Below are 25,089 nucleotides of genomic sequence, written 5' to 3'. Positions count from 1 at the left end.
ACCTGTAGACAGAGTACTTAGGCTAATAATAAATAAAGAAAAAGCAGTTGTACAGTCCCTGACTGCATTCTGCTTACAGCATTAATACTGAAGCATCATTGAGGATTAAGAATTCCTGAAGATTAACAGAAAGCTGATTTCAAAAAATGCATAAATGTGGAGGTATCTAACATCACAGATACTCAGCTGATGAGCCAGTAGGATTTTTAGACCAGCTAACAGACTGGAATTTCACTCTCAGAAGGCACCATTCCCTCTAGGAAGAATCAGTACAGGAAAAGAAATGTAGTGCAGTAAAACGTTATACACCAGCTGTCAGACCCGAAACTGATACTGTAACAGGGATCTACATTTGTCATCAAGTTACTCAGTCACTGGCAAACTGGTAATGTAGAACTACAGCAAGTGAGCTCCCCATCCCAAATAGAAATAGCTATGCCAGATGAAGGATGAAGTCTTTATTTTAGGCACTTACGTTAAAATCAGCATAGCACATAGTCAAACACAAGGTAGAGGTCACAAAGATTTTTTTAAAGGATTAATTCAAGAAACCTAATCAGTGGCAAGAAGATATGAATATGCAGAACAGGTGCACAGAAACCACAGCTGGTTCCAAACTGCAGTATCTGCAGTGGAACCAAAACCAAATCAAGGTGGGTTCTGCTCAGTACAACTGTGTCAGGCCACTCTCCATCAATGCAATAAATCTGGTAACTACTTTTGCAGCTTCCCTTGGCAATTTTATCTCCTGTGGGCTCCATTCAGGGTCCTGCTCTTCCCATATCTAATCACAGCAGTTTGCTATCACCTCACAAGTCACAAGGTACATACATGTACACACATACATATACCTTCATCTACATAATGGGTACAAATACCTCCATTTATCCTAAGACCCTTGGAATGCTTTAAGCCGCAGTTCAGAAATCAGCAAGTTCAAAGAACTGCTAAAGCAGTCGAGAAAAATCTCCAATTCTCCCTCTCCTTTTCCCTGGATTTAACCTGCTACCAAATCCCGTGGGGCCGACAGGGTGTCCTTGAGCCCTGACTCCCAGCACGCCCGCATGCCAGAGCCTTACACGCGTTCCAGGGAGCACAGCTCCTGCCACTGGCACATACCAAGGATTCCAGATCATTTTTGCATCGCGACTAAAATGTTCTCATCAACTTGGATTTCTGTTATAACACGTTACTCCAGCCTCAAAAAGTGCAATCTCAGCATGGTGTAAGTTCAGTTTCCTTTCTCTAAACCTTCTCTTGGGTGCTGGGGGTGCAGGGAGAATGGGTTAAATTTAACACACACCATAATCCTCATGTTTCCAAAACCAAATTCCAGCTATAAACCTTAAGAATGCCACACACCTACCAAATTCTTTTCTTTTTATTAGCATGGGGAAGATAGGAACAGGGTACTTCACTAATGCCTCACCTCTTCATTACACTGCCTTCCTCCCACAAATTTTCCTGAATTGCCAAATACACGTTGCTAAGTTTGAGAAACTTACAGGAAAATGAATCCTTTATGAAAATACTCGTTGCTAGAAACACAAACAGGAAAATAGATGGTAAACAATAAATTCTCATTGTATTTAATAGCTGAAGGTCTTTGTTCACAACAGCTCCCCAGAACACACAGCCACATTCATGGGATCGAGTGAATTCTATCTGAAGTTTACAGAAGGAAGCATATACAAACAGCCTCACAAAGGTATTTTCCTAGCAGGAAGCCACAAGCACTTCTCTGCTGCTCCAGCCCCTGCCGTCAATGGGGGAGCCGTGGCAGCAGTGCTAAACACACTTTACTTTCACTGTGGGACTAACCATATCACAAATCACCAATTAAATTCTGCTTTATGATTTAGGCTTTAATTCATTAACCAACGCAAAGGTAAAACATGTAACAGAGCCTGGTGGAAGTCAGTGGGGAGAGCTTTCCTCTGGCTATTCCCTGTCCCAAGGCTCAGCCCTCTTTGGGATTAAATACCATTTTCATCAACAGTGTTCAAAAGTCTCCTTTTTATAAGGAACTAGTGGTTAATTGCTGTACATTGTTGACAGCAATAAATAGAATTCACTGAATATTCCATGTGCAAATGGGAATGCTGGTGGTTTACCACTACATAAGAGGTGTGTTTTTCTGTTATCCAAAGCTTATCTCTTCACTTAAGATGGGAAAATTAGGAGTTCATCTTCTGCAGTGTACAAGTTTCCCTCCCCCACTTCCATTTTGTGGATTTTCTGGCAATAATATTGTTGAAAAATAAATTCTTGAGGACAGGAAATATCCTGAGCAAAGGATATCCAGCTTTATGACACTTGAAATGTTGCGCATTCCTCCCGATCTGTCACTGCCCAGGCCAGCTGCCGGCATGCGAGAGCGTGTGCAACGCCTTGGGGTGCCCAGGAAGGGCCTCCCCCTGCATATTCCCCCAGGATTCCAGCATCACAGCTTTGGATAGACCAGCTCCTTCAGATTTCTTCAAGATTTCCCTTTTCTGTGTACTCAACCCCAGTTGTCTCCATGGCCCAAAGAGACGTGACGCAACGCAGCTTTCCAAGCACCGCTGGCTATCAGGAGCACATCCTCCCCAAGGTCTCCTGATAAGGTGCTTTAAAGTATGCCCACAACCCTCATCCTAATAGCCTAATCTGATGTAGGTGGCTTGCCCTTTCAGAGATCCCCTCGTTTAATTTCCTCAACAACTGCACTCCACAAAAGCAAACATCCTGTCCCACTTCCAGAGCCAGATCCCAGTTGTGGCAGGCAGCTGCCAGCAGCACAGGCACCAGGAGAGCTGGGACGAGCAGTACAGACCCAGTTCATGCTGGGGAGCTCCACCAGCTGTCCTGTTACAGAGCCAGTTCACCCACTGGAATGGGTCAGAAGTTATGGCAATGGACAGTCTGTTGTAAAAGAAAGTTTGACAGCTTTTCACGCATCCAACCCCTAAACTGGCATCCCCATGAGACCAGTTAGGGGCCCAACAAACACACTGTTAACTGGATTTCTGTGGGTAACAGCAACTGTACAGAAGTCTCAAACTTTTAAAGAAGTCACCTAAATTACACAACACAGATACTGAGGATAATCACACCATCGCCTGCTGAGCAACTCTTCCCTGCCTGACCACCTGTAAACTCCATGAAACAATATCAAAGTTGATGATTCACATCTAACATCTTTGCAGTAGTCAGTAGCTCACATTTCATAACCAAAGGCAGAAAAATCTTTACAATCACCCACTAAATCAAGATTCAGTCCCTTTAAGGCACTCTGACACTTCAGTAGCTTTCTGTCCCTTCCTATGAGGAGAACAGGCAACATCCAAAGCTAAATGCAAAGGAGCAGTTGAGGTAGAGCCAAGGTTGCCACCTCTGGAATGAGGGCATCTGTTCCACAGGGAAAAAAGAGAAAGCATTTCAAGAAATAAAAGCACTAATTCTGACAGCACAAAACTGCAGCCATGACATTTGGACCTTTCTAAAATACATTTCTCTAAAAGTCACTTATTCTTTTAATAGGCATCCAAATCTAGCCTCAGTAACAAAACACGCTTACTCTTTACATCTTCCCTAGTCTCTATTTAAATATCTTTTCTTTACAAGAACACTGTGGTTTTACTGGAGACAACAAGGGGCTAATGCTTCTGTCGAAGACCTCAAAGCCAGCTACCATTTTTCATATGCCAAAAATGATGGAACTTCTTGGAGTGTTCTAATACAGCCTTAGCCAAAGCATATTCTCATTCCAATTAATTACACTTGCAATATCTGACAAGTTCATGGGTAGATGAGATCCATTCCAGGGGAAGGTCCCTGTGCAGTGGCCCTGGTGTCAGCACATGGACATGGAGGTACTGACTCTCCTAACTCTGTCTTAGGGCAACGCTCAACTCCACACCCAATGACCACCACAACACCCAGCAACGCTGCCCACAAGTACCTGGACCCCAACCTTGACACAGGTGTAAGTATATTCAAGGGAGTTTGACTAATTGAGACCAAATATAAACATACAGATAAAGTTTTAAACAGCAACATGGGATAGAAGAGAGAAATCATGACTTTCACAAGAGATACCACCTGTACCTCTTCTCGTGGCAGAGCACACCTAAAGATATTTACTTGACTATGGCCACAGTTTTCATAAGAGCAAGTATTTCCTTTGAAAAGCAGTTCCACAGAGAGAAATATGTATGTTGTCTGAACACCACATGCTTGGACACACTCAGGCTTCAGTCAGCACTGCAGCAACAAAAGTTTAATTGTAATGTTTCTCATTTCTGTTGGCTTCCCCTTGTTAGCTGGCACAGGTTAGAGCCTACTCGGTGCCTCACATCAATAACTGATGTTCAAAGTAAAATGCAAAAAAAGGACGTCTTGATCTGCTCACAAGCACAGAGCAAGCACTTTATAATAAAGTCATGTTTATTCCGGAACACTCAGTGCCTGGGGGAAACTTGCTTCTAGAAATATTGTTCTCAAATGTTTTGTAGTCCCAGCAATGCCCACAATCAAAATTTGCTCTCAGCCAGCAGAGAGCATCACATCTGCCCTTCCACCTCATGACAGGTGAAGCTTGCTGGTTTCTCCAGGCACAACTCACAGTGTTGGATTCACAACACCTTTGGGTCTCTGCTCCGAGATCACCTTTCCACCCTACCACCAACCCTCCAAACTCCACTAAACTAGTGGGTCTGAACATTTAAAAGTTGAAATCAAGACATTTCCAAGGGCAAGTAGCTGCATTAGACACTGCCAACAAGCTCTGACTAGACTGCAGGAGCGAGGAAGGGATTTTGGAGAGCACAGTGTCTGCTCTGACACATCTGCCCACGGGGCACAAAAAGAATAGAGCCAACTATGTAAGCAGAGAAATCTTTGTCCTTAGGTGACACTGAGGCAATCTACACATGCCAAAATCGTTGTGCAATTAGTATGTTCTTAATTCTGTACCCTTAGAGAAGTGTACTTAATCAAATCAAAACAGCGTAACGCAAAATAAAGCAACCCAAGTAACTAATTAGCTAAAAGATGTAGAATGGAAGCAAAATGAAGTGTCTAATTATGTAACTTCAGTTCAAATGTACAACACACTACAGACCTATAAAAAACCATACCACTTGCTAATTTAATCTAAACAATCCAACTAAACACCACTGCTGAGTAAAACTGAAGAGAAACAGTTAGGAAAGTAACAAAATGGTTAAAGTCTTTCTAGTGAATTTCACTGAAATCTTTTTAGTCCATTGAAGTTAAATGACAAACTTGAACCAAATTCACAAGATTCAAAGCCTCCTTCAAGACAATTTTATGCAACACAATTCATTTGAAGACATTATATCAAAAAACAGAGGCTTTTTGAGGTTTTCTCCAATACCCACAGAAACTGTATACTCTCCTGTATACTCAGCATTTACTCTCACAGCAGCATCTCAATCTGCAAAGTCATTAAGCCTCTTGAGAAATTGGACAGGTAATCATTCATCAGGGGATAATTTCTTTCAAAACCTTCATCCCCATTACTGCATTTCTTTGCCACTCAAACACACTCCAGCACTGACATCCTCAGTCATGACTGTACAATCTAAACACGAGCCATCCAAGCTGATCAGATCACTGACAACTTTAACAGCTTAGAAACATTAAGTGTTTTAGGGATAAATATCTTGAAAACAATGAAGCTCTGCCGATATGCACCAGAGAAAAAGGCCACCTACATGCCTGTCAAATTCCCATTTTTGTTCTAACCTGAGCAACCACTACAGAAAACAAGCATCTGTAGGAAAGTGAGGGGAACAAAAAAGGTAATGGAGCATTTCAGAGGATATAAAGTCTCCTCAGACACTTTTCCAGATTCAGTTTCATAGACACTAAGTGCCAAATACAATGAACATTTCTGAAATTTGTTTATGATAAGCTGGCTTTAGTTGTTTTAATTATATGTCACGATCACTACTTCAGCAACAACACTTGGCATCCCAGATCCTCCCAGGTGTCCTGGAAATAGCACCAGCACATTCTGCAGAGAAATGCTGTAGCATTTGAAAATACAATGGAAATATTTCTTTCCTTATAAAATCAAAGCAATCGTTATAAAAAATAAGGCATTTCCAGTACAGTATACTAAGTTCAGTAAAATTCAGTTATTGAGTAGGAATGCATGAATTTAATTAAATCAGATGGACTCAGGACTCTTTCTCATCAGGAGTAAAATAGGTTGGATGTCAGAGTATTTGCCAAGGTATTATCAATAGTTTCATGAAAATTAATAAAGAAAAAAGATTGGGCTTTTTTGAGTTGTCTTAAGTGCAATAATTGTCAATTTAAAGAAATTTTAAGGAAGACTTCAGAAAACCATTTTTAGAAATACTCAAGAAGCCTTAAGCTGCACTCAACATGCAAGTTCCCACTGAGCCACATTAACAGTCCTCTAAAAAACAGAATTAACCAAAAAGATGCTTGGAATTCCTTCTGCATTACACAGACCTTCCCATCTGCAGTCTGGCATCCCAGCCTTCTCTCATGCCTACACTGAAATCCTTCAGCCAGCCTTGGGCAGACAAAGCCCAGTCTCCCAGGATGTGACAGGGAGCAGTGAGGGCACAGCAGCCCTGGTGTAGGTGACCCTGTGCACCCCAGCTGAGCCGCTGCTGTAAGGGCGGACCTCCACAACCCAGGGCTACATTCTCGGGTGGAAAAACTAAACAGATCTCATTAATTGTTGCTCCAGATCTTAGCACGCTTTTTTTGGTTGTTTTTGGATGTGTCCCAGTAGCTGAGATTTCCAACCAGCATATTAAAGGATATATTAATAAACCAGTAGTTCTTTCCACCACCTGAAATCCAAGACACACCTCTAAGGTACCCGTTACCTTTCTGTTAGCCATTCATACTCAGGAATTCCAGCTTTAGAGTTGTGCCTGCACTTCAAAGCTTGCTATCCCTTCCCCCAGAAGGACAGGAGTAAAAGATCCCCGGACAAGCACTTCAAGTCAAACTCACCCTTTGCTATTTCAGGCTCTAACATAAGCAGATTACAGCTCAGCTGTGTCCTGTCTGAACTTTTGTTTCTCTCTTGCCAATGCTGCACTAATTATCCCTGAGAAAAGACAGACTTTAATTAACAAGCAATGACCAACTTTTATCTATAAACTCTTTCTTCCCATCCAAGTTCTGCCTCTAAGTAGCTATTAAACACCAAGTTTTAGCAGGGAGTAATTAGGAGATATTCTAACCACACAGAGTTAACGCAGAATTCAAACAAAGCAGGAGATGCAGGTCATGGGGGCTGCCAGGGATGCCCTGTCCATGGGAGAAGCCAAGATGAAGCCCTGTCCCCTTTTTACAGAGCCAGGCTCCGTGGGCTCTTGCTGCACACACTGTCACAGCCAGGCTGGGTGGCTGCTACCCAGTGCAACCTGCTTTGTAGTGAGTAAATATGAAAAAACACAGATCTCTGCCTCAAGCTGTTGAGAGGAGAAAGGGAAGATCTTTCCCTGATGCCCTTTCATACAGGGAATGTGCAAGCCTGCCTCTTCAAACATGAGAAACAAGAGCAGAGACAGCTTCAAAGGAGGGAAAATTAGTTCTTGGGACAGGTAGCTAAAAGGAGAACATGTCATTTAAATGAAAACCAGGTAGTTGAGCTGGTTCTTTTAACTGGCACATCACCTGCTAAGGAGTACTACACAACTCAGAGCAAGCTGCCCCACACACACACACACAGCAGAGCACTGAGGAGCACCTGCAGCACTTCCCTTCTCTGAACCCTTCTCCTTCAGCATGGGAGGTGGTGCCCAGGGAGAACAACCACTGACACTGATTTCAAACACCACCAGTACTAAAGGCAAAGCCCAATACACTTTTTGTCCATTTAACAAGGATGCAGCCCACCACAGCAGGAACATCCCTGCCTGCTGGGGAGCACAGTGGGGCAGCAGGCACAGGAGCTGCCCCAGGACACACTGTGCCCCACTCAGGTGCAGCAGGAGCCTCACTGGATCCTCACTGACTGTGCCAGGATGCCCTCACCCAGCAGCAAGGAGAGACAGATTCAAGGTTGACTTCCAGAGCAGCCCAGGGAGTTTGACTCACTGAGCCAAAACAAGAATAAAGGGAGTGAGAGGCAGGACTGACCTTTAGCAGCAGCACCAACTCAGGGCTGTGTCATCAGGGCACAAACTCACACTCTGATGTGCATCAGTAGTATTTAATCTACTGACAGGCACATGAAGCTGGATCTCAGCAGCTTCTTAATATCATTTTGTTTAACCACTTGAACTATTCCGCAAAGTTCTGTACAGCAAACACTTGTGAAACCATTTCCTTCCCCCACTGATGACAGCACTTAGTGAATTATTTGATTTACACCACAAAGGGAATTCAAACATAGCTCAAGAGCAAACAAAACTTCCTGCACCATACACACTCAACCTATATAAGATGTGTGAAAAAAACCTCAGTGTTTTATTGTCCTTGTGACTTTTGTGCACTCAATACCCAACAGCTGCAAGTTTCATCTTCACAGAGCCAGTCAGAATCATCCCATGAGAACTTCTGAGTCGCCACAGCAATCAAATGTTATTAGAGGGAGATTAATTGGAGTCAGTATATGCAGTTTAGGTTTAGAACAACAAATGCTAATTTCCCAAAACTGAGGGGAAAAGCGGACTTGAAAAACTTTATCTACAACTGTAAGCTCTTTTTTTTTCTTTTTCCAGAAAAGACAACTTGAAAATTTTTGATTCCCTTGTTTGAGAAAAGAGGGACACTTCAACTAAAATCCTATCCTGATACCATGGTAAGAAGACAAAAATGTAATGCAGCATAAAAAAGGGTAAAAGAGAGAAGCTAAGAATAGCCAGTGAAAGTAGTACAAAAATTTGGTAAGTGAAACCAAGGCTAAAGTCAAGACAAGTCAGACAAAGAAAAATAACCATGACTTGCAAGAAAACAGAAAATGAGCTGCGTTCTAAAACAAACTAAGGAGGACTGAACTCCAATAGCAGCATAACCTCACTGCAAAACAGAAGTGAAAACAGGGCTAATGATGGAGGGGAAAAGAATTTAATGAATTCTTCTGTTTGGTATTTGGAAGAGCTACAAAATGCACTTGTTGACTTACCCCAGTGGGCAAGTCAGCCCCAAAATGTTTCAATTAAGTTTTGATTTGAGCCTTTAAAGAAATGCCTGACCTACTGCCAACAACAGGACACACTGATGCAGAGGGATGCAGCAGAAAGAGCCTGTGTTAACCCTGCACCAGCAGCTGAGAGGGAAGCAGGTTGCCCAGTGCAATTACATCCCATTAGTAAGACACAGCTTTCACATAAAACAATCAAAAGTCAATGAAGGATTCCAGTGATAAGGAATGCAAAGATAGGAACATAATCAGCATTGTCATTCTCTATAAAACAGGACCTGTCAAACAAATCCAAGTGCACTTTCAGCCAAGATTATACCTCTGGTTGGAGAGATAGCTGTGTGAGCACATGTGTGTTCTCTAGCCAGCCTCTGACTTGGTACCACACAACACTGATAAAAGAGCTCATTCTGCACAATCAACATGAAATATCTTCAATGTCTCAAGAGCTGGCCAGCCAAGTGACCACAGATTAATCTGTGAGCTAATAACGCCGTGTGCCCAGCACATGGCACAGCAGCCCTCTCAAAGCGCTGGTATTTTTACATGGTCTCAAGCCAACAAGGACTGGACATTGAAGAACAGGAGCAGAAGCAGGAGCCAGGTAAATCAGAATTGGGCACAACATTAGAAATGAAAACCCAAAGACTAGCTGCTGAAGTAGATGGAATCAGCCAGGGGAAGTGAACAGTATTCTCTCCTCTTATGGCAACATGACTTCATGCACCCACCAGAAATATAAATTACAAAGTCAGCCAAGATAACTTTATCCTTTCTAAAAAGAACTATAACCTTACTAAATCAGGGGTATGCTGTACTGCCTACTGACAATTGTATTCGTTTGCAAAGACCTGGTTGGCATTTGTGGGGGAACTGTCCTTACCCCCTACCCACAGCAAGTCAGCCTTGTACAAAGGCTTCCTACGGATACAACGCAATATGCTGAGCAGAAGGCAAGTAGTTATTGCCCTCTTGCCAAGGAAACCTCCTGTGGGAGAGGCTTTCAGAGGTAGGAACTGCACACAGGCACTCCTCAAGAGCTGCCCTGGGGAGGGAAACCCCCACACATCTGCAGAGCACTAATAAGATTTCTAGTCCAGCCTCAGCTGAAACAAGCCCCAAACAAAGTATCTCCAGTATTTTCACCTCTGTGTCTTGTTTTCTCAGCTGCATAATGGGGATAATGAAACACATCACTTCTGTTAGTGCCCTGGTCTCTTCCAAGGGAAGAAGAACCAGCATACTGGTTATTCGCCAGTGTTTATTTAATGATTTCCTACTAAAATTGACAGCCTGCCCCGGCCAGTAACACTAATTATCACTTCATGGGATCTGTTTGACTGTCCACATAAAAAACTACAGCTTTACACTGCAAGTTTTTTCATATTGACCTTCCTAAATCAGGAAATGTTTAGCAGTTTGTGGGTGAGACTGAAACTAAACCATACTACCGAGCCAGCATTAAATAAAGCCCCACTGATCACCTCTGCTGTGCTCCTGGCCCTGCCAACCTGCTCAGGGATGCTCCCTCTGCCCCATTCCCAGCCAGGTTCTTCCAGTCAGCTCCTGGCCTCCCACCAGCACTTTCCCTCCTGGAAGCTGAGTTAGTTCTTGTTGCCCATGTTAACTTTTCCCTTGCCACAGCAGGCTGAAATACCACCAGAACAATAAAAATCAACTTCACCATACTTTGCACCAATGCAAGTGGCCACGGCGCAAGATGCTGTTCCCAGTTGCTTCATTAACTCCCCAGTCAGAGCAGTTTTAAATTTAAAAAAAAAAGAACAACACAAAAAAAAAAAAAACCAAACCAACAAAAGCCACTTTTAAGTGCACTGTCTTATTGTGATTTTTAATTAGCACCAGGATTCCAGATAGTGCACACCCATGGCCCCAGAAGGGGGTGAGGGGAGAACGTGTGTGCGCTTGTGAAACCATTGTTCCCCCGTCAAATACAGCTCATCCTCCAGCCCATCCGAGTTCCCAGCTGCCCAGTCACACAACTTTTAAAAGTTCAACAGCTGGGTGTTTTATAACCCTGGAGAACTCCCAAGCCAATCCTTATGTCGCTGGCAGGGAGCCCTGGCCAAAGGCTGGGGACCCCACGGGGAACGTTCAGGCTTCACCTTCCTGACAAAGGCAAAGTCCACGCTCACGTCCCAGCACAGGCAAGGCAAAGTCCACGCTCACACGCCCAGCACAGTGTTTTGTAAGCAGCAAATGACAGAGCCATGGGGCAGCGGCTGGGATCCAGGACCTGCAACCATCTGCAAGTTTGCTTGGCTTTTGTTTCACTTTCCAGCGCTGATGGACGGAAACAAGCTCCCAGTTCTTCTGAATTAGCATAAAGACAATTAAAACAACTTGTACCCCCCAAGCAGCCCAGGAAAAAGCACATCACAAGCTTAAAGAAGAGTGTTGATAATATATTTAAGTAAAACCTGCCTCTAAAATAAAAAAAAATCCACCCCAAACTAAAATCTCAGTTGTATCACAGAAGACACCTTTGTCAACAAGTTCTGTGATTCCTGCTGCAGAGGAAAAGGCTCAGATGAAAGTCTGCAGGACTCACTGCATCCTCCTCTCTCCAAAGAAACACTAACTTCTCTCTGACACAAAAGCACTTCTGCTGGGAAAGGGGAACACCATAGGTCAGTATTCAAGAAATTTCAGTGTAGCTACCAAGTAATTAGCTGGATAATACCTTCTCTACATGCTTTTTCCTTTTCCAGAGTCCTGGTGCAAGCAGACCCAGCAATTTGCTGGTTTTACAGCCACTTGTGAAGTTGCAGATGACCAAATTTAAGTTTTCCTTTCCTTATCACTGAAAGTATTTCTACTTTGGCATTGCACATTTGCTCACTGATTTCACTTTTTTAAAAAAACTTTTACCTTGTAGTTCAGTATAGCTGCCGTCTTCTACCAGCACACAAATTCAGGCATTTTAAAATATTTAAATTCACATTTGTATAAGCCTGACCTTGTTACATTTTTCCCCCCTAGGAAAAAGTATAAACAAAAGTTTATCTTGCATTCTGATTTTGCTTTGAAGCCTGCGATTACCTGAAGAATTAACATTCTCTTTCCTAGAGATTATCCTTGGTAAAGTTTTGGATACAAACCTCTCCAACTTTGATAAGCGATCCACCACTTCTGGAAAGCACCTTTGTTGTTTGACCTGATGTTCAAAGCTCTTTGAAAGCCGCCCATCTCCTTTCCTGGAACTGTGTTACATCAGGACCTACTACCAATAAAAGTAGCAGGACATGAAAGTGAAATTCCATGAGGATTGCAGCCATACTGAAGCTGCACCACCAGTATTGTACAGCTCTGCACATGCACAACTTCAGGGGCAAGCAGACTTGAAAAGAAGTTGCCAGTTGAAGCTGAACGCCAGTTCATTAAGAAATAAAGATTAGATTATAAATTTTGCAGCTGCAATGAATGCCCACAGTACTTACATCAGACTATATTCCAGGTTCTCTGTTCTCCCACTTCCTTGAAATCCATCTGCCACTTGTACACTCCTTATTCATATATGGGAATACCACAGGCACATACTCTTTAACAGCCTTGCATTAAGCCCTGTACATTAAAAGTACTTGGGTCTTTCTGCATGCCCTAAGTTGGCTCCTGTTTAGATAGCTGGGCTGGGTTTGGACTGAGCTGCTTGATCAAATTCTAAAGAAGTTTTTATTTATTGACATCTTGTGTCCACACATTCATCTGCCAGCACTGGCTTTTGGCTTAAACAGTCCTGTATGCATTCCATGTTTACCTCTCTGATGGATTTAGAGATAGTAAAGCTCATTGGAACTTCTTTCCTGTTAAATATTTCTCCATCTCATCTTACAAGAAAGGCTTTCCACACTTCCAGTCATGCTTGTAACCCTCGCCTGTAACTCTACCACTTCCAATTTACCTGTCTATCACTAACATAGGTGATCAGAAAGCATACACTTTCCAAAACAAATCCCAGAAGGACTTGCAAAATACTGTTAATCTCCCTTCCCATCTCTATAAAGGCAAAATAAGATTCCCCCCTTGGGTGGATACCTTTCTTCATGGCTGTATAACCACTATCAGACCACGTTCACACTCTGGTTGAGCAGTTGCACAACAAAGTCTCCACATCTGCTCAAAGAAACTTCACTGCTAATATTGATCACAAAGGTCAGGAAGAGCTGCTGTTGGCAGAAAAACAAAGAAAACCTTTGTCTAATATACTAGAATAGATAAAAAAGGTATTTATCTGTTTCTTCTTTCCAACTGTGTATTCTGTGTATGATGAGAGAAGAGTTGTTCCTTCCCCTTCCCATCTGCCAAATCCTTTCATAAATGCACAAGTTGAATATTGCAAAACATTTTCTGAGAAAAGCAGGGATATGAAAAAATAGTAAATCAGTGATACTTTATACAGTATGCAGCCAACATTAAATACTCACTGAAGAATCACTCAAATCATCTTCAAAATTTTAAGGAAAAGTTTTCTTCATCTGAATCACCTACACTTTGCATACAGCTCCCTCAAATTGTCTTGCACTTGCCCAGCAATAGGAGCAGGAGGAGGAACAGTCCAGGGAGCACAGGCAGGACCTCACTGCACCCCTGCCAGAGCAGAGAGAAACCTCCTGCCCAGCCAGCCATCCTGGGGGAACCCTTCAGGGAACCAGCAGACCACAGCTACATCTCACTTGCTCCACAGAGCCAGGACACTTCAAAAAAAGAAAACCTACATATCCATAATTAATGGAAAATAACTCTTCCAAGGACAGAAGAGGAGGGAAGCTGACAGATCCAATCTGCCATCCCCATACACTTTAACTCGAACACAAGTCCTCTGCTTGCCATGTGAGGTTAGTCCAGGCAGCAGGCCAAGGCTTTGCTTTTCCCTCCCGAGCGCAAGGACAGATCTCGCGCTGCCACGTGGCTCAGCAGAGCCAGGAGCAGCACCTCATCCCAGGCAGCACTGCCCACAGCCCTGCAGCTGCAGCACCACCACGGCACTGCTGAGAGCCAGGCTGGATCAGGCCTGCTCAGAGGGGCTCTTATCACTGTCCAAGGAAACTCAATCACCTGAGAGTGTGTTATTGTATTTCCTTGTGCTTCATTGTGAGAGAACGTCACGGAACCTTAAATCATAGCAGGGCCAATAATAATAATAATACACTTGGTCTACTTGCAAACTGATCCAGTCAATACTGTTTTCCATGTCTTCACATATCCTATTTTCTCTGTCCCAATTCTCACATTTCACTCACCTTCCTCCCCTTGCACTAACCCGTACACTGAAATCAATACAGTCTAGAAAAACCTAACAAAGGAAAAAGGAAATAGAGAAATAAGGAATTAGTAGGAGAGACCAGAAAGGACTCAGATGTGCTAGCAAGGGCAGGACTGGAATAGTCTAGAAGCTCTGAGAAACTGAAAAAACTTTTCACAGTAACATTTTAGAGCATAATATCATCCTGTTTGACTGCACGATCACAAAATGCCAAAAGGAAGTGAAACCGTTGATGTCTAACTTCAGAGTTTTAGATCCACAAATATTGCCTTTACAGTAACATAGCAGCTCTCTCACATCCACTGAAGCAACCCATTCAGAGGCACATAAAAATTCAAGTGTAGCCACCTCGTTCCTTACACAGATTGTGGTTACAGAAGTATCTGAATGACTTGACTCTTTCGTTTTACCCAGAAGCCAGAAGTGGTTGCTCTGGAAGAGATCAGAGATCCTTTTGGTTGCACTCGGCAGAATTGCCTAATTTCCACCACATCACCATTTCCTGCCCACTGAACAAGGCAGCTGGAACAGCTGGACAAGCACGTCCAGCCCTGCTAACCCAGAGGGGAAAGGGTAGAGATAAAACACCACACACACGAGAGCTTGCAGGGAGAAGACACTTAAATTGGGTAACGAGACAATTCCTTTCTGTTCCTCATCTCCTCGCAGCCGTGGGTGTACAGAGCCCTGACTGCTGCTCACAGCGCTCACTGACCCGAGGAACAGCCTTCAAGGCAACAAAAAGTTTGCACTGTATGTCTAACGAAGTCACAGAGGATGTTTATGTTTTGTGCAGTCACTAAAAGCACCGCTGAACTTAACAAGCAATAATAAAGATCTGTTAGAGCAGCATATGGAGTTGCAAAAATAAACATGTGCAGAGCAAAATGAAACAAGTTAATTTCACCACCAGCTGACACACAAGGAACAAGGATTAAGGCTCAGATCACAGACTCATGAATGCTTTGGACTGAAAGGCACCATAAAGACCATGTAGTTCAAACCCTCTGCCACAGGCAGGGATGCCTTCCACCATCCCAGGCTGCTCCAAGCCTGTCCAACCTGGCCTTGGACACTTCCAGGGATGGGACAGCCACAGCTCCTCTGGGCAACCTGTGCCAGTCTCACCACCTTCAAATTAAAAGATTTCTTCCTAATACCTAAGCTAAATCTATCCTTTCAGTCACTTTTCTCCACTTTTATATCAAACTCTACAGAATTTTTGCTTTGTGGAAAAATCTCAGAATTCCTCTAAGATTTCTCATGCATTGGTTATGATCAGCTACGAATAATGTAACCTGCATGTTAAATACGAGGTAAGAGTGTGACCCTAGACCTTCTTGAAGCAAAACTGGTGCCTATGATCTAGTACTAAAATTTTCCATGAACCTTATTTAACTCCCTGGCATGGTGGCAACAGCTGAGTGCTGCCCAGTAGTCCACAAGAGACATCTAACAAGACATTATCTGGGTCTGGGGTGAAATCCATAGGATATTTCTTACTCCTGAACATGACATTATTACCTCACCAACATCTAAGTTAACCACAATGGGAAATACAAAGTCATTTTGCTTTGGTCCTTTAAGGTTTCTGTTTGTTGAGTTCTGTTGTTGTTTTGAGGTCCTGCTGCACTCAAATGTAATTTAGTTTTATAACAAATAAACCAAAAGGACAACATACAAATAGGAAGTTACGCAAGGAAACACCGTGGGAATGAACCACCTACCTGCTTAAGTGCAAGCAAAACACAGAAGTATCAGAAAACCAGGCTTCACTTCTGCTTATTCTGGGTGTTTTGTCAGTATTAGAGACCAGGAAGGTATCTACAGCAGCCTAAATAACAAACTTTTGATTTTAGAACAGAAAGAAATTGACTGTCAAACAAACTGACTTATAAAAGTACAAACATACACCCTGAAATGCCATAAAATTAACCCTTTATCCTCAGAACATCCAACATACATTTCCTACAAGTACAAAAGAAGGTTGAACTGTTCAGAGCAGAGCTGACAGCCTGCAGGGTCACAGTGCACACAGAGAGCAGGGGTCAGTCTTTTGGCTATAGAGTCATTTTCAAGTGATCCAGAATCTTAAGTGTTGTTTCACTCCACAATTTCTACAGGGGATTATTTGTGACACTGTGACATTTTGTCTGCTCCTCCAAGCCACGTAAGGTCACTCACTTAAAAGGAGACAACATAGGTACATGTTCAGACGTCAACACTGATACAGTGAAGCACCACTTAATATGATTTATACTGAATTTAGATTTCTTTTTTTCGCCATCCCTTTCTCTTTTCCATAGCACCACCAACTTTCTGCAGTTTGTCCTGCTTCTGGATTACTCTCCAAGCCTAAGTTCTCCGAAGACCATGTGCACTTTAAGAGGTGGAGGTGGTGGAAGGAGTTAAACACAACAGCCAAAACACGAGGCCACCTCACTACACCAATCCCTCATTTCCTTCCTTATAATAACACCCTTGCCAACCAAGCCAGGAAACTTCTGACCCATTCCTCAGAACGAGCCTTTGAAGATGGATTTTTCCCTCCTTGTATGGCTGGCTGGGACCTGTACCATCAACAATGCCTCAGCCTGTGATCCAAGGAGCAGCACGTGTCGTCCTGTCAGACCAGGCCACTTCAACTCCATGAAGCCCATGAGGACCACACAGCACAGCCTTCCTGGGTCACCTGCACCCACCTTGGGGCCAAGACACAGCCACCTGGGCTGCAGAGCTGGGCACACCCCAGTGCACATATGGATGGACACATTCCTCACGTCCACATGCCCGCACTTCTACTCATGCAGAGACCACACGTCACAGCCAGCACATGAACTCAAAGGGAAGAGGACAGAAGGCAATGTAGCATTCCACAAACACAGATCTGCTGCCCCTCCCTCACCCACATCTGAAGCATGAAAAGCCAGCTAAGAGCAAACACTGTGCCAAATTAAGTATTGTGTCTCTAGCTGCCCAGTTCCCCAGACTTGGGGATTGTCAGATGGGTTGCTCAAGAGGAACACTGCTCCTGTGACCAAATGCTGCACCCCAAGCCTCCAGCCTGGAGCACAAGAGCAGAAGAAACCTCACTGCATGGCTAAGGATCACTTTTAACAGCTTTGCAACCAACAGAAAATAAATCATACTGAGAGATAATAGAAGGAAAACCCTATTGTAGTATCAAGAATCACAGGTGGCTAATGAATAAGTGTGTTAAAGAAAGGATGGGCAAGTGGGACACTCAGAAAAGCAGGCCTTGGAATAAAAAAAAAACCACCTCACTAAAGCAGAAGACAATTCCATAAAAATCCAGAGTAAGAAACAGTTATTTTCTTTCATTTGCTTTTCTTTGAGCTGCCACAGCTTCTATCACTTTCCAGCATTCGAAAATAAAGACTTGTTGCTCTCTCCTCCCCAAGGCAGCCTTTGAGAACAAACTTCCTAGTTAACCTGCCAAAGCAGAAGATGTGATAGCAGCTGAACATCCCTCTGCCCTGCCCAGGGGATGACTCAGTGGAAATCAGCCCTCAAGAAACATGCTGCCATCCTTCACACAATGCAACCAAACAGGAACAAATTCTACACCCTAAAACTCGTGCCTCCCAAGGTAGCTACAGTTCAATACAGGACTGTATAATAGAGGATCACTAACATGTTTTGTGGAAAATCTACAGCTTATTTTCAACCCCTTTTTACATTTTTTAAATACAGTTAATAAAAAATATATCTCCTAACAAGCCTGTAAATCCATTTGCTCAGAGCTTTAGAGTAGCACAAAAGAACAGGACATGACTGTGTTCTAAGCAAAGTGAAGTAAGAACTGGTGAAAACAAGACCAACATTACAACTGTTCAAGCCAAACACACCCCTCAAAGTCAAACACCAGTTACCATCTGCTACAAGAACAGAACACACAAACATGTATGCAACTAGGTCCCAGACTTGCATCCAGTTCAAATATATCTAGAAGAATTGGGTACATGGTATATTCCAATTTGACTTGACTTGTCATAGAAGGAGGAACTTTTTCCACTTCAACATAAGCCATTATTCCTGATACTTGAACATCATATGAAAGACAAAATACTGAGTCCCCCAGTAAAGCAACACCCTTCACAGAGTCAGTCAAGCCAAAGCTGCATCTTTGCTTTTCAGACTCACCATTTCCATCAGTACTTACAGATGAAGAAAAAAACCCCACACACTATTCAGGCATTATTGACCCCAAAATATTCCACCAGCTCTGCAGTTCTCACTGGGTCTCTTCTGCTCTGCTAATTCATTCTAATGAAGTGATGCTTCTGGCTGCCACACATTTGCTAGTAACAAGACACTGAAGGCAATTTTTTCCCTTCTGTGAGTTGACATCACACGAGTCCACAAAAAACACAGGCTGACCAGAAGGAAACCTACCCAGTACTCTCATTATCCACAAACGCTTTCATCCTTTTTTCTCTGCTGCATTATTCCACATCAATAAATAAATGAGGAGCAGAGCAATACGTAGCACTGAGTAACATAGCCAGATCAGTTCAAGTGTCTGCAAGCATAAGGTCACTTATGTTACCTGAATTGTCATTGAATAGGGACATACTTCTACAGCAAAGGCAGGTTATAAAGTGGAATTAATTCTTTCAGCTAACTAAACATACACTAAAGGAAAATAGTAAGGTCATCCTGAAACAATCAGGACAACTGTCTACTCCCACGCTGCTTCTGCTATCAAGGTCCAAAATAATCACTCCATCTTACTTCACTACAGTTCTGAGTTTTGACTAAAGAATTGTAAAAAAATATTTGGGGCAAAAGACAACACTGGGATTTAGGTTATAAACATTGGCTTTTTATTAGTGGGTGATGGAAAATGGGGAGCAACCATGTAAAACTGACACAGCTGCACAGAGGCCCAGAGAACCTACAAACTAAGAGCAGATTGGTTTTGCTAGTTGAGATTAAAATCATGGGGAAATCTGTCCACAACATCCCAAGCATCTCTGAGGGCAGCAAGGGTCATCTAAAATTGTTGTTTATTGAAGTTTTTATTAGCCTCTTGAAAGGAATTTCTTTCTCTCTTTCCAAAGCATTCCATATGAAGCATTCCTGGCAGCATGAAGTAGATGTTTAAATACATGCATACACACATTCTATTATTAGAGTCCTTTGCAAGGACCTAATAATAGAGAAGTCCATAATTATGTACAAGGCAATGATAAGAAACCAGGATGTAAAGCATGTTTTAAGGTATTTGCATGGCTGCCACAGAACTGCAATACACTAACACAACACAGAAAAATCAGACAGGCTTATCACCTTCATCTCCAGAGAATTCAAGTGTTTGCTCTCAGTTATTCTAAATCTAAAAAATAACAAGATAAACAAAAACACAACAGCAGAAACTCCTCTCCTGAATCCACCTTGTCATTTCACTGAGTATCTTAGAGAACGAGGAGCAGATGCCAGAACAAATAAATGCCACATATAGTATTAGCTGTAGTTTCCTTCTCTCAAAAAAAGGAATTATAAAATATGTATTTCATTACTTAGGAATTGTTTATTGCTTCATATTACAAAACTAACACTATACATAGCTGCAGTTTACTAAACAGAGCATCCACACAGCAATTTTCAGTATATCACCATTATAAACTGTCACCATTGGAAAAACAAATAGAGAGTGTTTCTTATGCTGTTGGCTTTTTGTCTGTTATCTGCTAACAAACACCACAATTTACTTGTAAACAAAGGATTCCTCAGATGAAATGCAGAAAGCATGTCACTGGAGAAGCCCTGCCTTTTAACCTCTAAGCTCAAGGAAACCCATCCTTTTCCCAGTTAAAAGCACCACAAAGATTTGCTCCGAGCTGCACTACCTGGGACCTCCAGGGAATATTCCTGCTCAAGAACAGACTTGAACAGAGACAACGTTTTTCTTGTGTACTTGCTCAACAGCACTGTCATTTCTCATCCAGAGCAAAGCACAGATTTAACATCCACAGCAGCATTTCTGAAAGGCAACTCATCTCTCCAACACTGTTGCAAATTCCACAATAAATCACATTTAATTAGTTTGTGCTTTATTTCTTTTTTTTTTTTTTCCCTGGCTGTCTGGAATCCAACAGCGAGCAGGCTTCCAACTTTAATTTTGCAAAGAGGTGCTTAGAATAAACTGATAAAAACGCCAAGCACCACGTCCCCACTGGAAGCTGTCTGGAGTTATCTGCTCGCTGACATACCAGCATTCCTGCCTGTAGATGGCTTTTCACCGCTGTGTATCCAGCGGCTCCTATTTCCACTGCCTTGTTTGAAGAACTTCCCTCTTCCCACATACCTTCCATCTCCAGGGACAGATCACACAGGGACACTAAACCTTGGCCGTAAACAACACGAGGTTTGATACTGCTGTTTCCAAAGGATCCTCCACCACTCAGCAGTGCAGAGACAATCACTGCGGCACAAATCCTCGGGGCAACGCTTGAGAAACTTTGTCTCGCCAGTATTTTGCACAGCTGAGATTTACACAGGGCTCTGCTGGCTTCTTCTGCTATTTATTTTATTTGCTGTACACCAAAGGCTACTGCAAACAAATGGAATTTCGATAACTTGTGGCATGTTGCTCAAAACAATTCCAGCGACACTATTTCCAGACTTTAAACCCAACATCCTCGGTGGAGTGACAGGATGCTTTCCCAGTCTGTCCCAAAGTGCCACTCCAAGTGCTCCAAAGATGTCACTCCATCTCCCCCCATGTCTTTTCTTTGGAGGGAAGTGACAGACTACAGTGAAGAAAAAAAGCACTGTGGAGAGTAATTTGTTTGATTCAGGTGTTCTCAGGCTCTGGGCCTTGTATTTAATTACATGTACTTAGTAGGCATTTATCCTCACGCTACAAACATTTATTCATCCTGTAAATGTTGCTTCTGACAACCTACATTTTTGAGGGAAAAAGTCAATTATACTTATTAGAAAGTTCATGAATACAGCCACACACATGCAGAAGTTTTCTGCATGGTCTGTATATATTTTCTTGCACAGATTTATGAACTGCAGAAGTTTGACTGCCCTTAACTGCTTCTCTTTCTCAGAGAACATAAAGAAAACTTATAAAGTGAAAAAACTCCAAATTCTCTGCTAAGAAACAGGTATGATGGAGAAAACTTCTTTTAGTTCCCTGAATACTACACGTAGGAAAAAAAGTGCCAGGATAAACACATTTCAGACTGAAAGCTACAAACTTTTCTGAGACTAAAGATAAAATACTTGCAGTATGGAGTTACAGCTCTGAGCTTCTTGGCTGTAGCAGAATATCAGCTTATTTTGGCTACTAGCTACCTTCATTTCTTATCCTTTGGCCAACTATAGGCTAACAGCATGAAAAAACCCTCTCATTGCTGTCCCAGCAGTGACCTCAAACCCAAACCAGATGACAAAGGCACACAATTTTAAAAAAGAAAAAAATACGCAAAATCTATCACCTTCCACACACACCCATCTCTGAGCTACATTATAAGCATAAAGTAGCTAAAAGATACCGAACTGGGAAGAACAATACACGATACTTCTGGGGCAGCAGACGTTTCTGCCACAGCAGGGTCCCAATACAACCACAAATCACAACTGCTTTGAAATTAACGAGAGGGAACCACAGAAGTGCTGAAGATTAAGAGAAAAGCACTAACAGACCGCTTCTGTGCGAGACCCGAAATGACCCCGGGAATTCGGCCAAGAATCATTTTCTTACTGGTAGCACCGGAGCGACTGCTGAGAAAGACGCACGGGCCGTAGGTGAATGGGGCAAGAGGAGCAAGATGCTTCCACTCAGGAGGCAGCCCTCGGCCATTCCTGAGGTTCATGGAAGCCGTGCCTTTATCTGGATTCCCAGCCAAGCACACATTGTGCCATCCGTGTCCAGACCGGCCGCTCCCCATCAGAACAAAGCGCAGACCCAGACCAGGACAGGCACTGCCAGGCCTGGCACTCCCAAACTCTTTTAAGCAAGCTCTGGTGCTACAGAAACAAAAAAAAAAAGGTTGAGAAATAGTGTTCCACGCTTTAAAAATCTGTGGAAGTTTGAAATGCCATTACCTAGCACATTGTTAAACTCGAGTCAGACTGGTTTGGCACCTTTCAGGAACGTACCTTACCTTTCAGGGTAAGCGGTTAAGGGATACAGCAGCTGTGGTTAGGGCACAGGTAACTGGGATATGTGAATCCTGTTCTCACAGACCCAGCACGGAGTCCGATTAGCAAACAAAAAAATCCAAAATAAAAAACACCAACAAAGAACTCTAATCTCCACATATCTCAGTCCCCCCCACACCCTGTGATGGGGCAACTACCCCTTTAAGGCCAGTACTTTTATACACTCAAAGGACACAAAGAAATGCAAATGAAATACAAAATTACTAATATGGAGAGAGGCAGGCTTGCCCCGCGCCTTCTATTCTACAAATATAGATGGGATAAATGGTTCGTTACATTTAACTCCAAGCCGCACTACCTCCGCCAAAACCTTATTTAAATAGAACATTTCTGAGAACCGGGAAGGGGGGGATGCAGCTGTGGCCTTAACCTAAAAGAGGTTAAGCTTTTAAAAAGGGTTGTTCTTTTTTACTCCGTCTGCTGGTCGCATGCCATTTTAAAAAGGTGTCTGGCAAGCAAAAATAAAAAGTTTCCAGGGCTTTCCTTCCCCAAGCCGCCTCTGCCAGGAGCCCGGCGGGGAGGACGGGGCCAAGAGAAGACGGTCGCGCCTTTCTCCAGCTTTTTCTCCAACATGCCCTCTGGATCCCGACGTTCTGAAGGCGGAGCAGCCCCCGGTTCCTCCACCTGCCCGCAGCCCCGGCCGGGCAGGGGGTTGCGGAGCGGGGCGCGGCTCGGAGGGTGCCGCGGGCGGGCGCCCCGCACACACCCGCGGTGCCCGCGGCCCCCGCCGGCACCGACCGCTCCCGCACTTCTCCTCCGGGAGCCGCAGCGGGCGGGGAGGGCGGTGGCGATGACAGCGGCCGGGCCGGCCGCCCCCAGGGACAGCCGGGCGGTGCTGGAGCGCCCGTCCCGCCGCCAGCCCCGAGCGCGGCCGCTCCCGCCCGCCCGCCGGGCGCTCCCCGCGGCGGACGGAGCCGGCGGGGCGGGCAGAGAAACTTTCCGCCGAGTGCGGCCGCGTCCCGCCGCCGAACAAAGAGCCGGGACCCGAGAGGCGCCGCGGGGCGGGGACGCGGCTGCCCGGCGCTCGGAGCGCAGCGGAGCCGCGGGGCTCCCCGCCCGGCACCCGTTCGCCCGCAGCGCCGCCGCGTCCTTACCTGCGGGAGGGCGGTGCGGGGCGGCGAGTCCCGGTTAGCTGGAGCGAGTGCCGGGAGGGCTCGGCGGGGATTCCGCCATGTCAGTGATGTCGGCACCACATGGGGCCCCGGCCGGCCCACGCTACCGCGCACTCTGGAGTAGCGGCTCCCGCCGAAAAGGCGGCCGAGGCGGGCGTGGGACGCCGGCCAGCCCCGCTGCCGCCCCGCCCCGCGCCACCGGGGCGGGCGCTCCGTGAGGGGCGGGCACGGGGCGGGCACGGCGCCCGGCCGCTTCGGCCCGAGGCGCTCCGGTTCCCGCTCCGGTTCCCGTTCCGCCTCGTCGGCCCGCCGCGATCCGCTCGTCGTTCCTTAGAATCACGGAATAATAGAGTTAGAGAATGGTCAAGGTTGAAGATGAGCCAGTCCAGCCGCCCAGCCAGCCGCACCGCTATAACCCCTAAACAGCATCGCCCAGCGGCAGGTCCAGACGCCTCTTTAACACCTCCAGGGATAGTGACTCCACCTCCATCCGTTTCAGTGTCAGACCACCCTAAAAGTAAAACATTTGTTTCTAATGTCTAATCTCAATCTCCCCTATCTCAGTTTAAGGCTGTTTTCCTCTCACTGCCGGTGCGGGAGAAAAGAGCATCCCCTAGCTGGCTACAATCTCCTTTCAGGGACTTGTAGAGAGGGATGAGCTCTCACCTGATCCTCTTCTTCTCCATACAAAACAAGCTCTCCCCCAGCTGTTCCTCAAAAGATATGTTTTGTAGACCCTTCACTTACTGCTGAATATCACCCTTAGATCACGCATCACCCACCGAGCCTCCCCTGTCCACGCAGCCCTAGCAGGGCTGTGTGGTTGTGATGGAAAGTTGTCACAAAAATGCCATTTCTGACAGGGTAGCCCTTTGCCCAAGCAGTTCCAGGCTGAGATCAGTACATGTCCCCATCCATGTCTGTGTCCTCCCCTTGGTGCCTGCTGCTGGTTGCTGCAAAGGCAAGGCCTGCACTCCCATCAGTGTGGTCATTCCTACATTCCCATCAGTTGTGAGCAAGGAAGAAAAGCTCTAGGCAATGTTTTCAGGGCTAAAGAAATGCTCTGATTTATTAAATTGTGCGGCCCTAAAGAAAAGAAGTTTATCCCCTGGCTCTGGAAGAGAGCCCCGAGGAGGGGCCATGGTGGTCATTCACCTCTCAGCACTGCATCCAAGCCATGGGGGAATCATGACTGGAGCTTTAATCTGGTTACAGGAAAAGCTTAAAATAGGACTTGGCCTTACCCCCACCACAGATCACAGCCATGCTATGAAGGGTCTTTTGATTTAGCTGTGGTCCTTGGGGAAGCCAACCTTCCTCTGCAGGAGCTCATCGCCCACACGTCC

The 25,089-nt window shown here is 44.5% G+C and overlaps 1 protein-coding gene across 1 annotated transcript in view; it reads right to left on the bottom strand.

Moving 5' to 3' along the window:
- The window catches only part of FNDC3B (fibronectin type III domain containing 3B), a 185,220-nt gene extending 161,295 nt beyond the window's left edge, over positions 1-23,925 (bottom strand). The window contains exon 1 of the mRNA XM_030954819.1: positions 23,726-23,925. The gene's annotated coding sequence lies outside the window, so the exon portion shown is untranslated. The remainder of the gene's footprint in view (positions 1-23,725) is intronic.
- Positions 23,926-25,089: the final 1,164 nt, after the last annotated feature.

Source organism: Camarhynchus parvulus, chromosome 9 (assembly GCF_901933205.1).
Source record: "Camarhynchus parvulus chromosome 9, STF_HiC, whole genome shotgun sequence".
Lineage (NCBI taxonomy): Eukaryota > Metazoa > Chordata > Aves > Passeriformes > Thraupidae > Camarhynchus > Camarhynchus parvulus.
Note: the sequence above shows the minus strand (reverse complement) of the source record. Positions and strands in the feature narration are given on the sequence as shown.